We start from the raw sequence: 22,725 nt of genomic DNA, 5'->3' as shown, positions 1-22,725 counted from the left end.
ATCTCACAGGTGGGTGGGCACAGGGGAGTTGGCAGTGGGTCACACACTAATCTCACAGGTGGGTGGGCACAGGGGAGTTGGCAGTGGGTCACACACTACTCTCCGGCGCTAAGCATGTCCCTGTGTTTTCCCCTGCATGCTGCAAGTAGTGATTTTATTTACTGGACTAGTCACATTCTCGTGCTGTCAGATTCCAGGTGACGAGGTGTTTAGATTTTTAGGTCATTTAATTATGTTGTTCTTTATTAGGAGCTGGGATTAAGGAGATGGGTGTGCTGCATTCAGGAGGTGGTAATCACAGCTGACTGCCATAGTCACTATATATATATATATATATATATTGTTACCTTGGTCATGCCCAGTGGTGTCTTCTGTTGGTGGAGACCATTGCACAGGTTCCGAATAAGCTGAGGGTGACCCCCGATGCCGCTGGACCAGGGAAGCGTTGTGCTGGAGAAGTTACCTCAGTATCACTGCATGAACCGGCGTCCATTTTGTCCCTGTCTGTTACCCTGACAGGTGTGACAGAGCGGTGTCAGGTGCTTATTGCTGAGGTGTGCTGGGCAGACAGGAAGGGGTTAGTGAGAGCGGTGGTGAGGAGGATGCTGGTGTGTGTGTGTGTGTGTGTGTGTGTGTGTGTGTGTGTGTGTGTGTGTGTGTGTGTGTGTGTGTGTGTGTGTGTGTGTGTGTGTGTGTGTGTGTGTGTGTGTGTGTGTGTGTGTGTGTGTGTGTGTGTGTGTACGTACACTGATCCGGGAGACCACTCCTCAGATAAAGACCCTGTTTTTCCACTTACGCCCAAAGGCTGCAGGGTCTCCCGCCCCCTCACCTGTCAGATTGCCCTGCCTGTCTGTGTGCACGGGACTGTGGGAAGTAGGCGACAAGGATGGCGTCAGTCGTAGTCCTGAGCGCCCTACTCTGGTTCTACCTGAAACCGCCAGCGCTGAGCATGCCTCAGCTACTTCTCTAATCCATGGTGGGGTCGGATGGTCTTCCTCTGGCACAGGCTTGTGAGGCTGGGGGGCCGCCATGACAATACATTGATAATTGATGATTACAGGGCATCGCAGCGATGGTGGTGTTTCCGATGGGCGTGGAGTCATTTTAGGGAATTCCTGTGAAAGCGGAACGGATGCCGTGGAATCTTCACAAGAATATTGGGGTCACTTGTGTGTGTCCTAAGTGTCCCCTGGGAGCTTGGGGTGAGGGGGGGTATCACTTTGGGGAAAAGTCAGGTTCCTGCCAGGAGTTGTGGGTTGTAGGAACCCCCAGGGTGGTCCGATGTGGTCCACGGACAGCCTCCAGCGGCTGTGGTGGGGGAGATGATGAAACGGCAGAGAAATCGCTGATCAGACGGAGATGTTCTCATTACACAGGGGCCTGGGGACCTGCCTCCAGCTGCTGGCACTGTGCAATACACACAAATGTTGCATTAGTGCTGCTTCGGGGGCAGGTTGGCATCACTCCTCCTCTGTATTGCCTGCCTGGTGTAGGCCCCCCTCCCTTGTGCTGTGTAACCACCCCAAGGAGCTGTCCCGGGACAAACAGCCATATAGCCAGTACTGCTGCTCTGTTCTATCTACAGCCGGCGGGCTAGTGACACCCCCTCAGTATTAGGGGGGTGCTTTATAAGTCGCCGGGTGCCCTTCCAAACCCAATGCATGTTATTATTCCTGTTTATGGTGTTGGTAATATGTGAAACGCAGGGAGAACGTACAAACTATACACAGATAAGGCCTTGGTTTGGGATTGATCTCAAGACCTCAGTGCTGTGAGGCAGTAGTGCTCACCACTGTGCCACCGAGGCAGTATGAGGGGGCTAGGCTTCTCCCCGCTGTCAGGTTGCTCTTGCGAGTTCTAAAGTGTAAAAGTATTTAATTCGGTCACAGGAGGGTGTTCCCCTGCTACACCCAGACGTGCTACTAGCCCCACTAATAAGGTCATGTGGTGACGTACCCCCCATCCTTCCAGTCTGACCTCATTCCCCGGCAGCAGGGTGTCACCACCCAGTGTATAAGCTAAATGTTTGCTGCTCAGCCCAAGAGCTTGCAGTCTGTACTTTGCTGTATGCACATAGCAGCCGGTAACCCCCTCGCCATGTGCATATTTCATGAGCTTCCTGCATTAACGAGACGGTCTGCTCATCTCTCCATATCATTTATTCATCAAATATTTATCCTCCTATCACAGTATATCATGTATAGAAACGCCAGCTGATGTTCAGTGCGCAGTCCTGGGGCAACACTGTGTCGCCAACGTACTCCGCAGCACTGTACACAGCCAGAGATCTGTGTGGTGATGTCACGTTGTGTGAGGCCTGTGATGTGGCCAGGGTTACACTGTGTGACAGGTGGAGGAGGGGGGTATTACCGGGAGAGGGAGGGGTGGGTGCCCGCCTGTCCTACTTTACAGAGTGGCCCGCAGGGAGATTTCAGGGCTATCTGAGAGAGAACCAGTCTGTTTGGTGGGGTGGGTGCGGCTAGAGCTGTAGGTGGAGTGCAGACTTCCAGCAATCTACCACCCAGCCTCACCTGTGTAACCCTTTCCCTGCACACCTGTATGGAGGGTCCTCACTGACACCGCTCCTAATGTTGCTGAGCCCCGGAATCCATGTTCCTCACTGACACCGCTCCTAATGTTGCTGAGCCCCGGAATCCATGTTCCTCACTGACACCGCTCCTAATGTTACTGAGCCCCGGAATCCATGTTCCTCACTGACACCGCTCCTAATGTTACTGAGCCCCGGAATCCATGTTCCTCACTGACACCGCTCCTAATGTTACTGAGCCCCGGAATCCATGTTCCTCACTGACACCGCTCCTAATGTTACTGAGCCCCGGAATCCATGTTCCTCACTGACACCGCTCCTAATGTTACTGAGCCCCGGAATCCATGTTCCTCACTGACACCGCTCCTAATGTTACTGAGCCCCGGAATCCATGTTCCTCACTGACACCGCTCCTAATGTTACTGAGCCCCGGAATCCATGTTCCTCACTGACGATCTGCCGCTTCATATTTTATATGTTCCTGACTTATCCCAAAGCGCCTGTGTTACTCTGTCTCCTGTGTCCCCCTGTGTCACAGTCATTAGTGTCCCCTCAGATCCCCGTGTCACAGTCATTAGTGTCCCCTCAGTTCCCCGTGTGTCGCAGTCATTAGTGTCCCCTTAGCTCCCCGTGTATCAGTCATTAGTGTCCCCTCAGATCCCCGTGTCACAGTCATTAGTGTCCCCTCAGCTCCCCGTGTGTCACAGTCATTACTGTCCCCTCAGCTCCCCGTGTCACAGTCATTAGTGTCCCCTCAGATCCCCGTGTCACAGTCATTAGTGTCCCCTCAGCTCCCCGTGTGTCACAGTCATTAGTGTCCCCTCAGCTCCCCGTGTGTCACAGTCATTAGTGTCCCCTCAGCTCCCCGTGTGTCACATTCAGTGGTGTCCCCTCAGCTCCCCGTGTGTCACAGTCATTAGTGTCCCCTCAGCTCCCCGTGTGTCACAGTCATTAGTGTCCCCTCAGCTCCCCGTGTCACAGTCATTAGTGTCCCCTCAGATCCCCCGTGTCACAGTCATTAGTGTCCCCTCAGATCCCCGTGTGTCACAGTCATTAGTGTCCCCTCAGCTCCCCGTGTGTCACATTCAGTGGTGTCCCCTCAGCTCCCCGTGTGTCACAGTCATTAGTGTCCCCTCAGCTCCCCGTGTCACAGTCATTAGTGTCCCCTCAGCTCCCCGTGTGTCACAGTCATTAGTGTCCCCTCAGCTCCCCGTGTGTCACAGTCATTAGTGTCCCCTCAGCTCCCCGTGTGTCACAGTCATTAGTGTCACCTCAGCTCCCCGTGTGTCACATTCAGTGGTGTCCCCTCAGCTCCCCGTGTGTCAGTCATTAGTGTCCCCTCAGATCCCCGTGTGTCACAGTCATTAGTGTCCCCTCAGATCCCCGTGTCACAGTCATTAGTGTCCCCTCAGATCCCCCGTGTCACAGTCATTACTGTCCCCTCAACTCCCGGTGTCACAGTCATTACTGTCTCCTCAGATCCCCCGTGTCACAGTCATTAGTGTCCCCTCAGATCCCCCGTGTGTCACAGTCATTAGTGTCCCCTCAGATCCCCCGTGTCACAGTCATTAGTGTCCCCTCAGATCCCCCGTGTCACAGTCATTACTGTCCCCTCAGATCCCCGTGTCACAGTCATTAGTGTCTCCTCAGATCCCCGTGTCACATTTATTAGTGTCCCCTCAGATCCCCGTGTCACAGTCATTACTGTCCCCTCAGCTCCCTGTGTCAGTCATTAGTGTCCCCTCAGATCCCCGTGTCAGTCATTAGTGTCCCCTCAGATCCCCGTGTCACAGTCATTAGTGTCCCCTCAGCTCCCCGTGTGTCAGTCATTAGTGTCCCCTCAGCTCCCCGTGTCACAGTCATTAGTGTCCCCTCAGATCCCAATGTCAGTCATTAGTGTCCCCTCAGATCCCCGTGTCACAGTCATTAGTGTCCCCTCAGATCCCCGTGTCACAGTCATTAGTGTCCCCTCAGATCCCCGTGTCACATTCATTAGTGTCCCCTCAGATCCCCGTGTCACAGTCATTAGTGTCCCCTCAGATCCCAATGTCAGTCATTAGTGTCCCCTCAGATCCCCGTGTCACAGTCATTAGTGTCCCCTCAGATCCCCGTGTCACAGTCATTAGTGTCCCCTCAGATCCCAATGTCAGTCATTAGTGTCCCCTCAGATCCCCGTGTCACAGTCATTAGTGTCCCCTCAGATCCCCGTGTCACAGTCATTAGTGTCCCCTCAGATCCCAATGTCAGTCATTAGTGTCCCCTCAGATCCCCGTGTCAGTCATTAGTGTCCCCTCAGATCCCCGTGTCACATTCATTAGTGTCCCCTCAGATCCCCGTGTCACATTCATTAGTGTCCCCTCAGATCCCCGTGTCACAGTCATTAGTGTCCCCTCAGATCCCAATGTCAGTCATTAGTGTCCCCTCAGATCGCCGTGTCTCAGTCATTAGTGTCCCCTCAGATCCCCGTGTCACAGTCATTAGTGTCCCCTCAGATCCCAATGTCAGTCATTAGTGTCCCCTCAGATCCCCGTGTCAGTCATTAGTGTCCCCTCAGATCCCCGTGTCACAGTCATTAGTGTCCCCTCAGATCCCAATGTCAGTCATTAGTGTCCCCTCAGCTCCCCGTGTCACAGTCATTAGTGTCCCCTCAGATCCCCGTGTCACATTCATTAGTGTCCCCTCAGATCCCCGTGTCACATTCATTAGTGTCCCCTCAGATCCCCGTGTCACAGTCATTAGTGTCCCCTCAGATCACAATGTCAGTCATTAGTGTCCCCTCAGCTCCCCGTGTCACAGTCATTAGTGTCCCCTCTGCTCCCCTGTAATGACTGTGACACACAGAGAGCTGGGGGACACTAATGACTGTGACACACAGAGAGCTGGGGGGACACTAATGACTGTGACACACAGAGCTGAGGAGACTCTAATGACTGTGACACACAGAGAGCTGAGGGGACACTAATGACTGTGACACGGGGGAGCTGAGGGAACACTAATGACTGTGACACGGGGGAGCTGAGGGGACACTAATGACTGTGACACACAGGGAGCTGAGGGGACACTAATGACTGTGACACGGGGGAGCTGAGGGAACACTAATGACTGTGACACGGGGGAGCTGAGGGGACACTAATGACTGTGACACACAGGGAGCTGAGGGGACACTAATGACTGTGACACACAGGGAGCTGAGGGGACACTAATGACTGTGACACGGGGATCTGAGGGGACACTAATGACTGTGACACGGGGAGCTGAGGGACACTAATGACTGTGACACACAGGGAGCTGAGGGGACACTAATGACTGTGACACACAGGGAGCTGAGGGGACACTAATGACTGTGACACACAGGGAGCTGAGGGGACACTAATGGCTGTGACATGGGGAAGCTGAGGGGACACTAATGACTGACACACGGGGAGCTGAGGGGACACGACTGTGACACACAGGGAGCTGAGGGGACATTAATGGCTGTGACACACGGGGAGCTGAGGGACACTAATGACTGTGACACATGGGGAGCTGAGGGACACTAATGACTGTGACACGAGGTGCTGAGGGGACACTAATGACTGTGACACGGGGAGCTGAGGGGACACTAATGACTGTGACACACGGGGAGCTGAGGGGACACTAATGACTGTGACACACGGGGAGCTGAGGGGACACTAATGACTGACTGTAGGGTGGCAGTGAGGGTAGGTGTTGGGGTGTGCGGAGGCGGCAGTGAGGGTGGGTGCTGGGGTGTGCGGAGGCGGCAGTGAGGGTGGGTGTCGGGGTGTGCGGAGGCGGCAGTGAGGGTGGGTGTCGGGGTGTGCGGAGGCGGCAGTGAGGGTGGGTGTTGGGGTGTGCGGAGGTGGCAGTGAGGGTGGGTGTTGGGGTGTGCGGAGGTGGCAGTGAGGGTGGGTGTTGGGGTGTGCGGAGGTGGCAGTGAGGGTGGGTATTGGGGTGTGCGGAGGCGGCAGTGAGGGTGGGTGCCGGGGTGTGTGGAAGCTGCAGTGAGGCTGGGTGTCGGGGGGTAGGGGGGTGGAGGCGGCAGTGAGGGTGGGTGTTGGGGTGTGTGGAGGCGGCAGTGAGGCTGGGTGTCGGGGTGTGAGGAGGCGGCAGTGAGGGTGGGTGTCGGGGTGTGCGGAGGCGGCAGTGAGGGTGGGTGTCGGGGTGTGCGGAGGCGGCAGTGAGGGTGGGTGTCGGGGTGTGTGGAGGCGGCAGTGAGGGTGGGTGTCGGGGTGTGCGGAGGCGGCAGTGAGGGTGGGTGTCGGGGTGTGCTGAGGCGGCAGTGAGGGTGGGTGTCGGGGTGTGCTGAGGCGGCAGTGAGGGTGGGTGTCGGGGTGTGCTGAGGCGGCAGTGAGGGTGGGTGTTGGGGTGTGCTGAGGCGGCAGTGAGGGTGGGTGTTGGGGTGTGCGGAGGCGGCAGTGAGGGTGGGTGTCGGGGTGTGCTGAGGCGGCAGTGAGGGTGGGTGTCGGGGTGTGCTGAGGCGGCAGTGAGGTTGGGTGTCGGGGTGTGAGGAGGCGGCAGTGAGGGTGGGTGTCGGGGTGTGATGAGGCGGCAGTGAGGGTGGGTGTCGGGGTGTGCTGAGGCGGCAGTGAGGGTGGGTGTCGGGGTGTGCTGAGGCGGCAGTGAGGGTGGGTGTCGGGGTGTGCTGAGGCGGCAGTGAGGGTGGGTGTCGGGGTGTGCTGAGGCGGCAGTGAGGGTGGGTGTCGGGGTGTGCGGAGGCGGCAGTGAGGGTGGGTGTCGGGGTGTGCTGAGGCTGCAGTGAGGGTGGGTGTCGGGGTGTGCTGAGGCTGCAGTGAGGGTGGGTGTCGGGGTGTGCGGAGGCGGCAGTGAGGGTGGGTGTCGGGGTGTGCGGAGGCGGCAGTGAGGGTGGGTGTCGGGGTGTGCGGAGGCGGCAGTGAGGGTGGGTGTCGGGGTGTGCGGAGGCGGCAGTGAGGGTGGGTGTCGGGGTGTGCGGAGGCGGCAGTGAGGGTGGGTGTCGGGGTGTGCTGAGGCGGCAGTGAGGGTGGGTGTCGGGGTGTGCTGAGGCGGCAGTGAGGGTGGGTGTCGGGGTGTGCTGAGGCGGCAGTGAGGGTGGGTGTCGGGGTGTGCTGAGGCGGCAGTGAGGGTGGGTGTCGGGGTGTGCTGAGGCGGCAGTGAGGGTGGGTGTCGGGGTGTGCTGAGGCGGCAGTGAGGGTGGGTGTCGGGGTGTGCTGAGGCGGCAGTGAGGGTGGGTGTCGGGGTGTGCTGAGGCGGCAGTGAGGGTGGGTGTCGGGGTGTGCTGAGGCGGCAGTGAGGGTGGGTGTCGGGGTGTGCGGAGGCGGCAGTGAGGGTGGGTGTCGGGGTGTGCGGAGGCGGCAGTGAGGGTGGGTGTCGGGGTGTGCGGAGGCGGCAGTGAGGGTGGGTGTCGGGGTGTGCGGAGGCGGCAGTGAGGGTGGGTGTCGGGGTGTGCGGAGGCGGCAGTGAGGGTGGGTGTCGGGGTGTGCGGAGGCGGCAGTGAGGGTGGGTGTCGGGGTGTGCGGAGGCGGCAGTGAGGGTGGGTGTCGGGGTGTGCGGAGGCGGCAGTGAGGGTGGGTGTCGGGGTGTGCGGAGCAGGCTGGAGAGCGGTATTTGGCACACTGTGCGCAGTCCCCTGTATTACTCTCCCAGGCCAGTGTTACTCCCTGTGACAGTACTGCAGTGAGGGTGGGTGTCGGGGTGTGCGGAGGCGGCAGTGAGGGTGGGTGTCGGGGTGTGTGGAGGCGGCAGTGAGGGTGGGTGTCGGGGTGTGCGGAGGCGGCAGTGATGGTGGGTGTCGGGGTGTGCGGAGGCGGCAGTGAGGGTGGGTGTTTGGGTGTGTGGAGACGGCAGTGAGGGTGGGTGTCGGGGTGTGCATAGGCGGCAGTGATGGTGGGTGTTGGGGTGGGTGTCGGGGTGTGCAGAGGCGGCAGTGATGGTGGGTGTTGGGGTGTGCGGAGGCGGCAGTGAGGGTGGGTGTCGGGGTGGGCGGAGGCGGCAGTGAGGGTGGGTGTCGGGGTGTGCGGAGGCGGCAGTGAGGGTGTGTGTCGGGGTGGGCGGAGCAGGCTGGAGAGCGGTATTTGGCACACTGTGCGCAGTCCCCTGTATTACTCTCCCAGGCCAGTGTTACTCCCTGTGACAGTACTGCAGTGAGGGTGGGTGTCGGGGTGTGTGGAGGCGGCAGTGAGGGTGGGTGTCGGGGTGTGCGGAGGCGGCAGTGATGGTGGGTGTCGGGGTGTGCGGAGGCGGCAGTGAGGGTGGGTGTCGGGGTATGCGGAGGCGGCAGTGAGGGTCGGTATTGGGGTGTGCGGAGGCGGCAGTGATGGTGGGTGTCGGGGTGTGCGGAGGCGGCAGTGAGGGTGGGTGTCGGGGTGTGCGGAGGCGGCAGTGAGGGTGGGTGTCGGGGTGTGCGGAGGCGGCAGTGAGGGTGGGTGTCGGGGTATGCGGAGGCGGCAGTGAGGGTGGGTATTGGGGTATGCGGAGGCGGCAGTGAGGGTGGGTATTGGGGTGTGCGGAGACGGCAGTGAGGGTGGGTGTCGGGGTGTGTGGAGGCGGCAGTGAGGGTGGGTGTCGGGTGGGCGGAGGCGGCAGTGAGGGTGGGTGTGCGGAGGCGGCAGTGAGGGTGGGTGTCGGGGTGTGCGGAGGCGGCAGTGATGGTGGGTGTCGGGGTGTGTGGAGGCGGCAGTGAGGGTGGGTGTCGGGGTGTGCGGAGCAGGCTGGAGAGCGGTATTTGGCACACTGTGCGCAGTCCCCTGTATTACTCTTCCAGGCCAGTGTTACTCCCTGTGACAGTACTGCAGTCTGTTACTCAGCAGTGTCTCTGGCCTGGCTCTGACACTGTGGGGAGGGCAGGTGGTCCTTATCTCTCGCGGGTCCCGCCCCCCCTCTTATCTGCCCAGTGCTTGGCAGATCCTTGTTTGGTTTCTAGGGGCCTCCCATACAAACAGAAGTGCTAATCTGCTGTACAGCGCTGCCCCTCCTGCTCTCTCCGTACCCCAGACAGCTTCCGTTTATTGAGTAACCGCAGCCTGTGTCGCTCTGCAGAAGCCCCCTGTGTAGTAACTCTGTGGTCTACCCCAGCTGCAGTCAGACCTTGCATTGCGACACGGCTGCAGCAGGGGCTTCCCAGGTCCTCTTTCAATGTCCCCTTTCTGGTAAGGGGGGGTGCTGTTGCAGCATGTGATTTCAGGGTCTGACTCAGCTGATATCTCTCATCCACACCCACCCACACCCATAATCCTGCTTCCCCCGTCTTCCCGGCACCCCTCCCTTCTTCTCTGCCCTGTCTTATCGTCCCTTAGCCAGATGGAACTCGGGGTCTTAGACGAGCCTCTTGCTGAAGCCCCCCTCATCCCTGGCTGCAGAGCTTGCGCTCTGAAGAAGCGGGCGCTGCTCCTGTGTCCCCGTGCCGTCACGTGCTGCTGCAGGTTGCAGTTCCCCTTTCTGGTCTGGGCCTGACGACGTGGCCTTACTGGGCTGTCAGCCTGTGGTCCCGGCCTCACCCTCTGTTCTCCTCTCTCCCCCTCTCTCCCTCTCACCTCTTTGTCTCCTGTGGGTAAACACAAGCCTTCTTGTGGGTCCTTGCCAGCGTGAGGGAGGTAGAGGGGGGGCTGCGCTGCCAGTATCCTGGTACTGTCTGCCAACAGGGCCTTTGTGTGCTGGGCCTACCTGTCCCCCTCGCCTTGTCCTGGGGGGAGATTGTGTGTGACTCAGACGCTGCCAGGGTTTGCCTGCTCTCTGTATGTCTCTTCCTGAAGGGCTGGTTGTGGGGAATACAGCCCCCTTCCTCCCCTCACCCCTGTGCCCGCCTCGCCCAAGCAGTGCCCTGGTGGTCTGGCCGCATTGGGGTATACTCGGGTCACTGTATTTGTACTCGCAGGGCTGTCGGTATTGCTGGTACGTTCCGTGTACTGCGTTCGGATGGCTCTACCTGGGGGCCACATATAGGGGCCACGTGCTGCCCCCTGGAGTGTTGTGTCTCACGCAGCAGACCTGACGGGGGGCGAGGGGGGATTCTAGGCGTCAGTCACCCCTCGGTTACTATTCTGCAGCACGGTGCGAGTCTGCGTTCCCCTGTAGGGTGTAATATCTGGATGGGAGGGAGGCAGGGTACTATATTGTGCTGCGATGTGGACTGGGGGTTGTTACAAGCCCCTGCATGGGAGCGGCCGGGCAATCCGGCCAAAGTCCTTCCAACTGCGTCCATAAAACTTGTCGCCCCACCCAAGCATACTTCTTGTGTGCTGCAGGGTGGGTGCGGGGGGGAGGGAGGGGGTCTGAGCACACCTGCGCACACTGCTGGCCCCTTCCTCTTTGCTGGGTATTGTGTGACGTGTTTGCTAGGGCGCCCCACCCTGGCAGGTCAGGGTATTACAGGCTGCATTAACCCTTGAGAGCCTGTGGCCATGGACAAGGTCAGTTAGGCTACTGACACCTGTGCACCTGTTGTCTGCAGGCTGTTCCTGTGCTAAGTCTCACACAGGAGCGGAGGCTCCTCTCTCACAGCAGACGGACTGCAACCTGAGACTGCAGAGTAATATGCAAATGTCGGCTCCTGTGCGGCTTCTACTGCAATTACACTGTCCACTCCCTACCCGGGATCATAACCTGCGGAGCTGACAATCTAGTGATCCAAGGGCCTTCTGCCAGGGAGCATGTGCTGCAGGAGTCAAGACGGTGCCCACAGTCTAGTGGTGTAATGATAGGACCTGTCCCCAGGAGCTTGCAGTCTAGTGGTGTAATGGTAGAACCCATCCCCAGGAGCTTACAGTCTAGTGGTATAATGGTAGAACCTGTCCCCAGGAGCTTACAGTCTAGTGGTATAATGGTAGAACCTATCCCCAGGAGCTTACACTCTAGTGGTGTAATGGTAGAACCTATCCCCAGGAGCTTACAGTCTAGTGGTATAATGGTAGAACTTATCGCCGGGAGCTTACACTCTAGTGGTATAATGGTAGGAGCTGTCCCCAGGAGCTTACAGTCTAGTGGTATAATGGTAGAACCTATCGCCGGGAGCTTACACTCTAGTGGTATAATGGTAGAACCTGTCCCCAGGAGCTTACAGTCCAGTGGTATAATGGTAGAACCTATCCCCAGGAGCTTACAGTCCAGTGGTATAATGGTAGAACCTATCCCCAGGAGCTTGCAGTCTAGTGGTATAATGGTAGAACCTATCCCCAGGAGCTTACACTCTAGTGGTATAATGGTAGAACCTATCCCCAGGAGCTTACAGTCTAGTGGTATAATGGTAGAATCTGTCCCCAGGAGCTTGCAGTCTAGTGGTATAATGGTAGAACCTATCCCCAGGAGCTTACACTCTAGTGGTATAATGGTAGAACCTGTCCCCATGAGCTTACAGTCTAGTGGTATAATGGTAGAACCTGTCCCCAGGAGCTTACACTCTAGTGGTATAATGGTAGAACCTGTCTCCAGGAGCTTACACTCTAGTGGTATAATGGTAGAACCTGTCCCCAGGAGCTTACAGTCTAGTGGTATAATGGTAGAACCTGTCCCCATGAGCTTACAGTCTAGTGGTATAATGGTAGAACCTGTCCCCAGGAGCTTACAGTCTAGTGCGATAATGGTAGAACCTATCGCCGGGAGCTTACACTCTAGTGGTGTAATGGTAGAACCTGTCCCCAGGAGCTTACAGTCTAGTGGTATAATGGTAGAACCTATCCCCAGGAGCTTACAGTCTAGTGGTATAATGGTAGAACCTATCGCCGGGAGCTTACACTCTAGTGGTGTAATGGTAGAACCTGTCCCCAGGAGCTTACAGTCTAGTGGTATAATGGTAGAACCTATCCCCAGGAGCTTACAGTCTAGTGGTATAATGGTAGAACTTATCGCCGGGAGCTTACACTCTAGTGGTATAATGGTAGGAACTGTCCCCAGGAGCTTACAGTCTAGTGGTATAATGGTAGAACCTATCGCCGGGAGCTTACACTCTAGTGGTATAATGGTAGGAGCTGTCCCCAGGAGCTTACAGTCTAGTGGTATAATGGTAGAACCTATCCCCAGGAGCTTACACTCTAGTGGTATAATGGTAGAACCTGTCCCCAGGAGCTTACAGTCCAGTGGTATAATGGTAGAACCTATCCCCAGGAGCTTACAGTCCAGTGGTATAATGGTAGAACCTATCCCCAGGAGCTTACACTCTAGTGGTATATTGGTAGAACCTATCCCCAGGAGCTTACACTCTAGTGGTATAATGGTAGAACCTATCCCCAGGAGCTTACAGTCTAGTGGTATAATGGTAGAATCTGTCCCCAGGAGCTTACAGTCTAGTGGTATAATGGTAGAACCTATCCCCAGGAGCTTGCAGTCTAGTGGTGTAATGGTAGAACCTATCCCCAGGAGCTTACACTCTAGTGGTATAATGGTAGAACCTGTCCCCAGGAGCTTACAGTCCAGTGGTGTAATGGTAGAACCTATCCCCAGGAGCTTACAGTCCAGTGGTATAATGGTAGAACCTATCCCCAGGAGCTTACAGTCTAGTGGTATAATGGTAGAACCTGTCCCCAGGAGCTTACACTCTAGTGGTATAATGGTAGAACCTGTCCCCAGGAGCTTACAGTCCAGTGGTATAATGGTAGAACCTGTCCCCAGGAGCTTACAGTCTAGTGGTATAATGGTAGAACCTATCCCCAGGAGCTTACACTCTAGTGGTATAATGGTAGAACCTGTCCCCAGGAGCTTACAGTCTAGTGGTATAATGGTAGAACCTGTCCCCAGTAGCTTACAGTCTAGTGGTATAATGGTAGAACCTATCCCCAGGAGCTTACACTCTAGTGGTATAATGGTAGAACCTATCCCCAGGAGCTTACAGTCTAGTGGTATAATGGTAGAATCTGTCCCCAGGAGCTTGCAGTCTAGTGGTATAATGGTAGAACCTATCCCCAGGAGCTTACACTCTAGTGGTATAATGGTAGAACCTGTCCCCATGAGCTTACAGTCTAGTGGTATAATGGTAGAACCTGTCCCCAGGAGCTTACACTCTAGTGGTATAATGGTAGAACCTGTCCCCAGGAGCTTACACTCTAGTGGTATAATGGTAGAACCTGTCCCCAGGAGCTTACAGTCTAGTGGTATAATGGTAGAACCTGTCCCCAGGAGCTTACAGTCTAGTGGTATAATGGTAGAACCTGTCCCCAGGAGCTTACAGTCTAGTGGTATAATGGTAGAACCTATCGCCGGGAGCTTACACTCTAGTGGTGTAATGGTAGAACCTGTCCCCAGGAGCTTACAGTCTAGTGGTATAATAGTAGAACCTATCCCCAGGAGCTTACAGTCTAGTGGTATAATGGTAGAACCTATCGCCGGGAGCTTACACTCTAGTGGTGTAATGGTAGAACCTGTCCCCAGGAGCTTACAGTCTAGTGGTATAATGGTAGAACTTATCGCCGGGAGCTTACACTCTAGTGGTATAATGATAGGAGCTGTCCCCAGGAGCTTACAGTCTAGTGGTATAATGGTAGAACCTATCGCCGGGAGCTTACACTCTAGTGGTATAATGGTAGGAGCTGTCCCCAGGAGCTTACAGTCTAGTGGTATAATGGTAGAACCTATCGCCGGGAGCTTACACTCTAGTGGTATAATGGTAGGAGCTGTCCCCAGGAGCTTACAGTCTAGTGGTATAATGGTAGAACCTATCGCCGGGAGCTTACACTCTAGTGGTATAATGGTAGGAGCTGTCCCCAGGAGCTTACAGTCTAGTGGTATAATGGTAGAACCTATCGCCGGGAGCTTACACTCTAGTGGTATAATGGGACACCTTTTAACAAGGTAGTTCAGTCTAGTAGAATAACAGGAGACATTATGGTGCTTGCATTCTAAAGGTATGGTGGGAGACTGTTGGCCATGGAGCTTACACTCTAGTGTTATCACGACAGACCCTGCTTTTAGCAGTCTGATGTTCTCTCATGGTGACAGCGTTGAAGGGGTTAATCAGGGTTATGTAGCACCTGAGCGTCATTTGGGGTGTCGCCAGCTGGCCGCCACCCAGAACCAGTTTAATACCCCTCTGCCTGCTTGGCATTCTAACAGCTCTGAATGGAAGGCGTGCCCTGAAACGGTTGGCCCCATTCTCTGTCAGGACAGGTGGGACGAGATTGTGTGTGCCGCCCTGCCTTCTGGAGCGCCCCCCCTCTCTCCTCGCCAGCTCTCCGTCACATAGTCTGGCATCCGGGTAGTGTCATTACAGGGAAGATTCCTATACTGTGACAGGGTCATGCTAGAAGACGGCTCATCACTGCCTCACATGGCATAGGAAGGGGCAGGGAGGGCATCTCTCACAGTACCCGACTGACGCAGGGGTCACACCCGTTACTACACCTTATGTGTGACGCCTCCGAGAGCCACAACGTGTCCAGCAAGACTCGGAGGTGACCGCTAATGAGTTTCATCTGTTTCCCTGGGGACAGGTCCTACCATTATACGACTAGACTGTAAGCTCCTAGGGACAGGAACACCCCCCTCTATTCTATTCTGCCCGATTACCCCCCTCTGTTCTATTTTACCCTATTACCCTCCTCTATTCTATTCTGCCCGATTACCCCCGTCTTTTATATTCTACCCGATTACTCTCCTCTATTCTATTCTGCCCGATTACCCTCCTCTATTCTATTCTGCCCGATTACCCTCCTCTATTCTATTCTGCCCGATTACCCTCCTCTATTCTATTCTGCCCTATTACCCCCCTCTATTCTATTCTGCCCTATTACCCCCCTCTATTCTATTCTACCCGATTACCCCCCTCTATTCTGTTCTGCCCGATTACCCCCCTCTATTCTGTTCTGCCCGATTACCCCCGTCTATTCTGTCCTGCCCGATTACCCCCCTCTATTCTATTCTGCCTGATTACCCTCCTCTATTCTATTCTATTTACCTCACTGTTTTGGTTCCCAGTTCTAAACTGTTGTGGATAGTGCAGGGCAAATTAACATATATATTGATAAATTAAAGTTGCAGGTGAACGTGTACTAGACCATACATTGCAAATAAATCTGAAGGCGCCCAGTGGTGCCCCCCCCCCCCCACATTGGTACATAGGATTACACTATCGGAGACCCCCCCATTGGTACATTGGATTACCCCAGTAGTGCACCCCGCCCATTGGTGCATTGGATTAGCCTGCTGGTGATCCCCCCATTGGTACATTGGGTTACCCCAGTAATGCCCTCCCATTGGTTAGTACATTGGGTTACCCCAGTAATGCCCTCCCATTGGTACATTGGGTTACCCCAGTAATGCCCTCCCATTGGTACATTGGGTTACCCCAGTAGTGCCCCCCATTGGTACATTGGGTTACCCCAGTAGTGCCCTCTCATTGGTACATTGGGTTACCCCAGTAGTGCCACCCCCATTGGTACATTGGGTTACCCCAGTAGTGCCCTCCCATTGGTACATTGGGTTACCCCAGTAATGCCCTCCCATTGGTACATTGGGTTACCCCAGTAGTGCCCCCCCCCCCCCATTGGTACATTGGGTTACCCCAGTAGTGCCCCCCCATTGGTACATTGGGTTACCCCAGTAGTGCCCCCCCATAGGTACATTGGGTTACCCCTGTAATGCCCTCCCATTGGTACATTGGGTTACCCCAGTAATGCCCTCCCATTGGTACATTGGGTTACCCCAGTTGTGCCCCCCCATTGGTACATTGGGTTACCCCAGTAATGCCCTCCCATTGGTACATTGGGTTACCCCAGTAGTGCCCCCCCATTGGTACATTGGGTTACCACAGTAGTGCCCCCCCATTGGTACATTGGGTTACCCCAGTAGTGTTCTCCCATTGGTACATTGGGTTACCCCAGTAGTGCCCCCCTTCCCCCCCCAATTGGTACATTGGGTTACCCCGGTAGTGCCCCCCCCCATTGGTACATTGGGTTACCACAGTAGTGTTCTCCCATTGGTACATCGGGTTACCCCAGTAGTGCCCCCCCCATTGGTACATTGGGTTACCCCAGTAGTGCCCCCCCATTGGTACATTGGGTTACCCTAGTAGTGCCCCCCATTGGTACATTGGGCTACCCCAGTAGTGCCCCCCATTGGTACATTGGGTTACCCCAGTAGTGCCCCCCATTGGTACATTGGGTTACCCCAGTAGTGCCCCCCCATTGGTAAATTGGTGTACCCCAGTAGTGCCCCCCCCCCATTGGTACATTGGGTTACCCCAGTAGTGCCCCCCATTGGTACATCGGTGTACCCCAGTAGTGCCCTCCCATTGGTACATTGGGTTACCCCAGTAGTGCCCCCCCATTGGTACATTGGGTTACCCCAGTAGTGCCCCCCATTGGTACATTGGTGTACCCCAGTAGTGCCCTCACATTGGTACATTGGGTTACCCCAGTAGTGCCCTCCGATTGGTACATTGGGTTACCCCAGTAGTGCCCCCCCATTGGTACATTGGGTTACCCCAGTAGTGCCCCCCCATTGGTACATTGGGTTACCCCAGTAGTGCCCCCCCATTGGTACATTGGGTTACCCCAGTAGTGCCCCCCCATTGGTACATTGGGTTACCCTAGTAGTGCCCCCCCATTGGTACATTGGGTTACCCCAGTAGTGCCCCCCCCATTGGTACATTGGTGTACCCCAGTAGTGCCCCCCCATTGGTACATTGGTGTACCCCAGTAGTGCCCTCCCATTGGTACATTGGGTTACCCCAGTAGTGCCCCCCCATTGGTACATTGTGTTACCCCAGTAGTGCCCCCCCATTGCCCATTGGTTGCACACTGTATACAGCAGAATTTCCCCTTACCACAGCGCATGTGGCAGCATTGGCCGTACGCTATGATACGAGAGGTACGAGGTACTGGGTGCATGGAAAATGTTGACACTCTGCTCTTCCTTATCTAACCATGTCTGACAAACAAGTGACGGTGCCCCTCCCCCTACCTCCACCCCCTCTCACCCCAACTTCAAAGGGGGCGCAGCTCTTCTCCCCTCACACTTCTGGGAAGCTTCTGTGGGCGGCATTGTCACACAGAGCAGCCAGTTGTGTGTATCACTGCATCTCCAGAGCTGGCATTTTGGGGTGTAACCTGTGTCTCCTGTGTGTTCTGTTGCTAGATCTCCGGGGAGCGAGGTGCTCGCGTCTGAAGGCCTGACGCTGGGACTGGAGGACGGGGCTCACCCCACAGGTACTGTGTAATCGCCCCATAGTCTCCCGCTCACTGCCAGCGCCCAGCGCTCGCTTCACCTCACACTATGTGTCATGTGGCTGCAAATGCAGGAGAGGTGTGTGTGTGTGCGCGGTGGGCTATAGCACCTGTTGCTGAGTTGTGGGGTCTTTGCGTATTGGACTGTGAGTGTGTGGGCTGTGGGGTATGTGTGGAATACTGTGGGGTCTTTGTGCTGTGGTGGGGTGTGTGTAAAATACTGTGGGGTCTGTATGTGTGTGTGGTGGGCTGTGGGGTCTTTGTGCTGTGGTGGGGTGTGTGTAAAATACTGTGGGGTCTGTATGTGTGTGTGGTGGGCTGTGGGGTCTTTGTGCTGTGGTGGGGTGTGTGTAACATACTGTGGGGTCTGTATGTGTGTGTGGTGGGCTGTGGGGTCTTTGTGTTGTGGTGGGGTGTGTGTGAAATACTGTGGGGTCTGTGTGTGTGTGGTGGGCTGTGGGGTCTTTGTGTTGTGGTGGGGTCTGTATGTGTGTGTGGTGGGCTGTGGGGTCTGTATGTGTGTGTGGTGGGCTGTGGGGTCTGTATGTGTGTGTGGTGGGCTGTTGGGTCTTTGTGCTGTGGTGGGGTGTGTGTGGAATACTGTGGGGTTTGTGTGTGTGTGGTGGGCTGTGGGGTCTGTATGTGTGTGTGGTGGGCTGTGGGGTCTGTATGTGTGTGTGGTGGGCTGTGGGGTCTTTGTGTTGTGGTGGGCTGTGGGGTCTGTATGTGTGTGTGGTGGGCTGTGGGGTCTGTATGTGTGTGTGGTGGGCTGTGGGGTCTTTGTGTTGTGGTGGGCTGTGGGGTCTGTATGTGTGTGTGGTGGGCTGTGGAGTCTTTGTGTTGTGGTGGGCTGTGGGGTCTGTATGTTGTGTGGTGGGCTGTGGGGTCTGTATGTGTGTGTGGTGGGCTGTTGGGTCTTTGTGCTGTGGTGGGGTGTGTGTGGAATACTGTGGGGTTTGTGTGTTGTGGTGGGCTGTGGGGTCTTTGTGTTGTGGTGGGCTGTGGGGTCTGTATGTGTGTGTGTGGTGGGCTGTGGGGTCTGTATGTGTGTGTGGTGGGCTGTGGGGTCTTTGTGTGTGTGGTGGGCTGTGGGGTCTTTGTGCTGTGGTGGGGTGTGTGTGGAATACTGTGGGGTTTGTGTGTTGTGGTGGGCTGTGGGGTCTTTGTGTTGTGGTGGGCTGTGGGGTCTGTATGTGTGTGTGGTGGGCTGTGGGGTCTGTATGTGTGTGTGGTGGGCTGTGGAGTCTTTGTGTTGTGGTGGGCTGTGGGGTCTGTATGTGTGTGTGGTGGGCTGTGGGGTCTGTATGTGTGTGTGGTTGGCTGTGGGGTCTTTGTGTGTGTGGTGGGCTGTGGGGTCTGTATGTGTGTGTGGTGGGCTGTGGGGTCTTTGTGTTGTGGTGGGCTGTGGGGTCTGTATGTGTGTGTGGTGGGGTGTGTGTGGAATACAGTGGGGTTTGTGTGTTGTGGTGGGCTGTGGGGTCGTTGTGGTGGGGTGTGTGTAAAATACTATGGGGTCTGTATGTGTGTGTGGTGGGCTGTGGGGTCTTTGTGTTGTGGTGGGGTGTGTGTTTGGAATACTGTGGGGTCTGTATGTGTGTGTGAAATACTCTCGTGTGTGTATGTCTTGTGTTGGGCTGTGGGGTCTTTGCATTGTGGTGGGGTGGGTGTGTGTGTGGTGGGCTGTGGGGTCTTTGTGTTGTGGTGGGGTCTGTGTGTGTGTGTGTGTGTGTGTGTGTGTGTGTGTGTGTTGGGCTGTGGGGTCTTTGCACTGTGGTGGGGTGGGTGTGTGTGTGGTGGGCTGTGGGGTCTTTGCACTGTGGTGGGGTGGGTGTGTGTGTGGTGGGCTGTGGGGTCTGTGTGGGGTCTGTATGTGCGTGTGTTGGGTTGTGGTGTGTTTGTGTTCTGGAGGGGTTTGTGTGTGTGGAATACTGTGTTGGGCTGTGGGGTCTTTGTGTTGTGGTGGGGTCTGTGTGTGTGGAATACTGTGGGGTGTGTGTTGGGCTGTGGGGTCGTTGTGGTGGGGTGTGTGTGGAATACTGTGGGGTATGTGTGTGTGTTGGGCTGTGGGGTCTTTGCATTGTGGTGGGGTATGGGTGTGCAGAGTACTGTGGGGTGTGTATGTCTGTGTGGTGGGGTGTGCAGAGTACTGTGGGGTGTGTATGTCTGTGTGGTGGGGTGTGCAGAGTACTGTGGGGTGTGTATGTCTGTGTGGTGGGCTGTGGGGTCTTTCTGTTGTGGTGGGGTCTGTGTGTGGAATACTGTGGGGTCTGTATGTGTGTGCGGTGGGCTCTGTGTGGTGGGGTGGGGTGTGTGTGAGCAGAGTACTACGGGGTCTGTGTGTGTGTGGTGGGGCTGAGGGGTCTTTGTGTTGTGGTGGGGTCTGTGTGTGTGGGGGGTACGATGGGGTCTGTGTGTGTGATGGGCTCTTTGTGTTGTAGTGTGTGTGTGTGTGTGTGCGCGTGCAGATTACTGTGGGGTCTGTATGTGTCTCTGGTTGGCTGTAAGGGTGTTTTAGTTGTGGTGGAGTCTGTGTGTGGTGGGCTGTGGGGTCTTTGTGTTGTCATAGGGTATGTGAGTGTGTGGAGCACTGTGGGGTCTGTGTGTGTGGAGTACTGTGTGGGGAGGGGTGTGTGTGTGTCACTGTGGGGTCTGTATATGTGTGTGTGATGGGCTTTGGGGTCTTTTTCCTGGGATGTGTATGTGAAGGTGGGGGGGATTGTGGTGTTTGGGTGTATGTGTGTGGGGTGGGGGGGATTGTGGTGTTTGGGTGGGTGTATGTGTGTGGGGTGGGGGGGATTGTGGTGTTTGGGTTGGTGTATGTGTGTGGGGTGGGGGGGATTGTGGTGTTTGGGTGGGTGGGTGTATGTGTGTGGGGTGGAGGGATTGTGGTGTTTGGGTGGGTGTGTGTATGGTAGGTTGTGGGGTCGGTGTGTGATTGGATAATTTAATTTATTATTTTATTTTATTATAAGGGAGCATAATACTACACGTGTTCCTGTATATCTGATGCCACAGCTATTATATGGTATACTGTATATGATGTAGTATATGGTAATGTGTACTATGTGATGATACCAGTATTGATATGGTATGTATATATATATATATATATATATCTATCTATCATGGTGTACTGTGTGATGATACCAGTAATTATATGATACATATGGTATGGTGTACTGTGTGATGATACCAGTAATTATATGGTGTATATGGTATGGTGTGATGATACCAGTAATTATATGGTATGGTGTACTGTGTGATGATACCAGTAATTATATGGTATATATGGTATGGTGTACTGTGTGATGATGCCAGTAATTATAGGGTATATATGGCATGGTGTACTGTGTGATGAGACCAGTAATTATAGGGTATATATGGTATGGTGTACTGTGTGATGATACCAGTAATTATAGGGTATGGCGTACTGTGTGATGATACCAGTAATTATATGGTATATATGGTATGGTGTACTGTGTGATGATACCAGTAATTATATGGTATATATGGTATGGTGTACTGTGTGATGATACCAGTAATTAAATGATACATATGGTATGGTGTGCTGTGTGATGATACCAGTAATTAAATTATACATATGGTATGGTGTACTGTGTGATGATACCAGTAATTAAATGATACATATGGTATGGTGTACTGTGTGATGATACCAGTAACTATATGGTATATATGATGTGCTATATGGTATTATGGCATGGTGTAGTGTGTGATGATACCAGTAATTATACGGTATATATGATATGCTATATAGTATATATGGCATGGTGTACTGTTTGATGATGCCAGTAGTTATATGATATGGTATATATGGCATGGTGTACTGTGTGATGAGACCAGTACTTTTATGGTATATATTATGTGCAATATGGTATATATGGTATGGTGTACTGTGTGATGATGCCAGTAATTATATGGTATATATGATGTGCTATATGGTATTATGGCATGGTGTAGTGTGTGATGATACCAATAATTATACAGTATATATGATATGCTATATGATATATATGGCATGGTGTACTGTGTGATGATACCAGTACTTTTATGGTATATATTATGTGCTATATGGTATGGTGTGCTGTGTGATGATACCAGTAATTATGTGGTATATATGATATGGTATATATGGCATGATGTACTGTGTGATACCAGTTTTTATATGGTATATATGATGTGGTACAGTATACATGGTATAGTGTGTGATAATACCAGTTATTACATGGTATATATGATGTGGTACAGTATACATGGTGTAGTGTGTGATAATACTAGCTATTATATGGTATATATGATGCGGTGCAGTGTGTGTTTATACCAGTTATTGCATGGTGTATATCACGTGGTATAGTCTATATAATTAGATAATTCCAGTTATTATATGGTGTATGTGGCCAGATGCAGTATACATGGTGTAGCGTTTAATAATACCACTTATTATACGGTATATTTGATGGGGTGCAGTATGCATGGTGTATATGAAGCGGTGCAGTGTGTGATAATACCAGTTATTGCATGGTGTATATGACGCGGTGCACTGTATATGATGTATACGTGGTGTAATGTGTGATAATACCAGTTATTATGTGGTATATATGACGCGGTGTAGTTTACATGGTGTAGTGTGTGATAATACCAGTTATTATATGGTATGTATGATGCGGTGCAGTATGCATGGTGTAGTGTGTGATAATACTAGCTATTATATGGTATATATGATGCGGTGCAGTGTGTGTTTTTACCAGTTATTGCATGGTGTATATCACGTGGTATAGTCTATATAATTTGGTGTGTGATAATACCAGTTATTGCATGGTGTATAATACGCAGTGCTGTGTGTGTGATGAAACCAGTTATTGCATGGTGTATATGTCGCAGTGCTGTGTGTGTGTGTGATAATACCAGTTATTGCATGGCGTATATAACGCGGTGAAGTGTGTGTGATAATACCAGTTATTGCATGGTGTATATGACGCAGTGAAGTGTGTGTGATTATACCAGTTATTCAATGGTGTATATGACGCGGTGCTG

At 54.0% G+C, this 22,725-nt stretch overlaps 1 protein-coding gene across 3 annotated transcripts in view; it reads left to right on the top strand.

Moving 5' to 3' along the window:
* Positions 1–22,725, top strand: part of ZBTB7B (zinc finger and BTB domain containing 7B) — a 57,655-nt gene that overhangs the window by 4,731 nt on the left and 30,199 nt on the right. For 2 of the 3 annotated variants that reach the window (XM_063946643.1, XM_063946644.1), the window contains exon 2: positions 17,585–17,655. The exons of the other annotated variant lie outside the window; for it this stretch is intronic. The gene's annotated coding sequence lies outside the window, so the exon portion shown is untranslated. The remainder of the gene's footprint in view (positions 1–17,584; positions 17,656–22,725) is intronic. 3 annotated transcript variants of the gene reach the window in all.

The sequence above is a fragment of the Pseudophryne corroboree genome, chromosome 12, assembly GCF_028390025.1.
Source record: "Pseudophryne corroboree isolate aPseCor3 chromosome 12, aPseCor3.hap2, whole genome shotgun sequence".
NCBI lineage: Eukaryota > Metazoa > Chordata > Amphibia > Anura > Myobatrachidae > Pseudophryne > Pseudophryne corroboree.
Note: the sequence above shows the minus strand (reverse complement) of the source record. Positions and strands in the feature narration are given on the sequence as shown.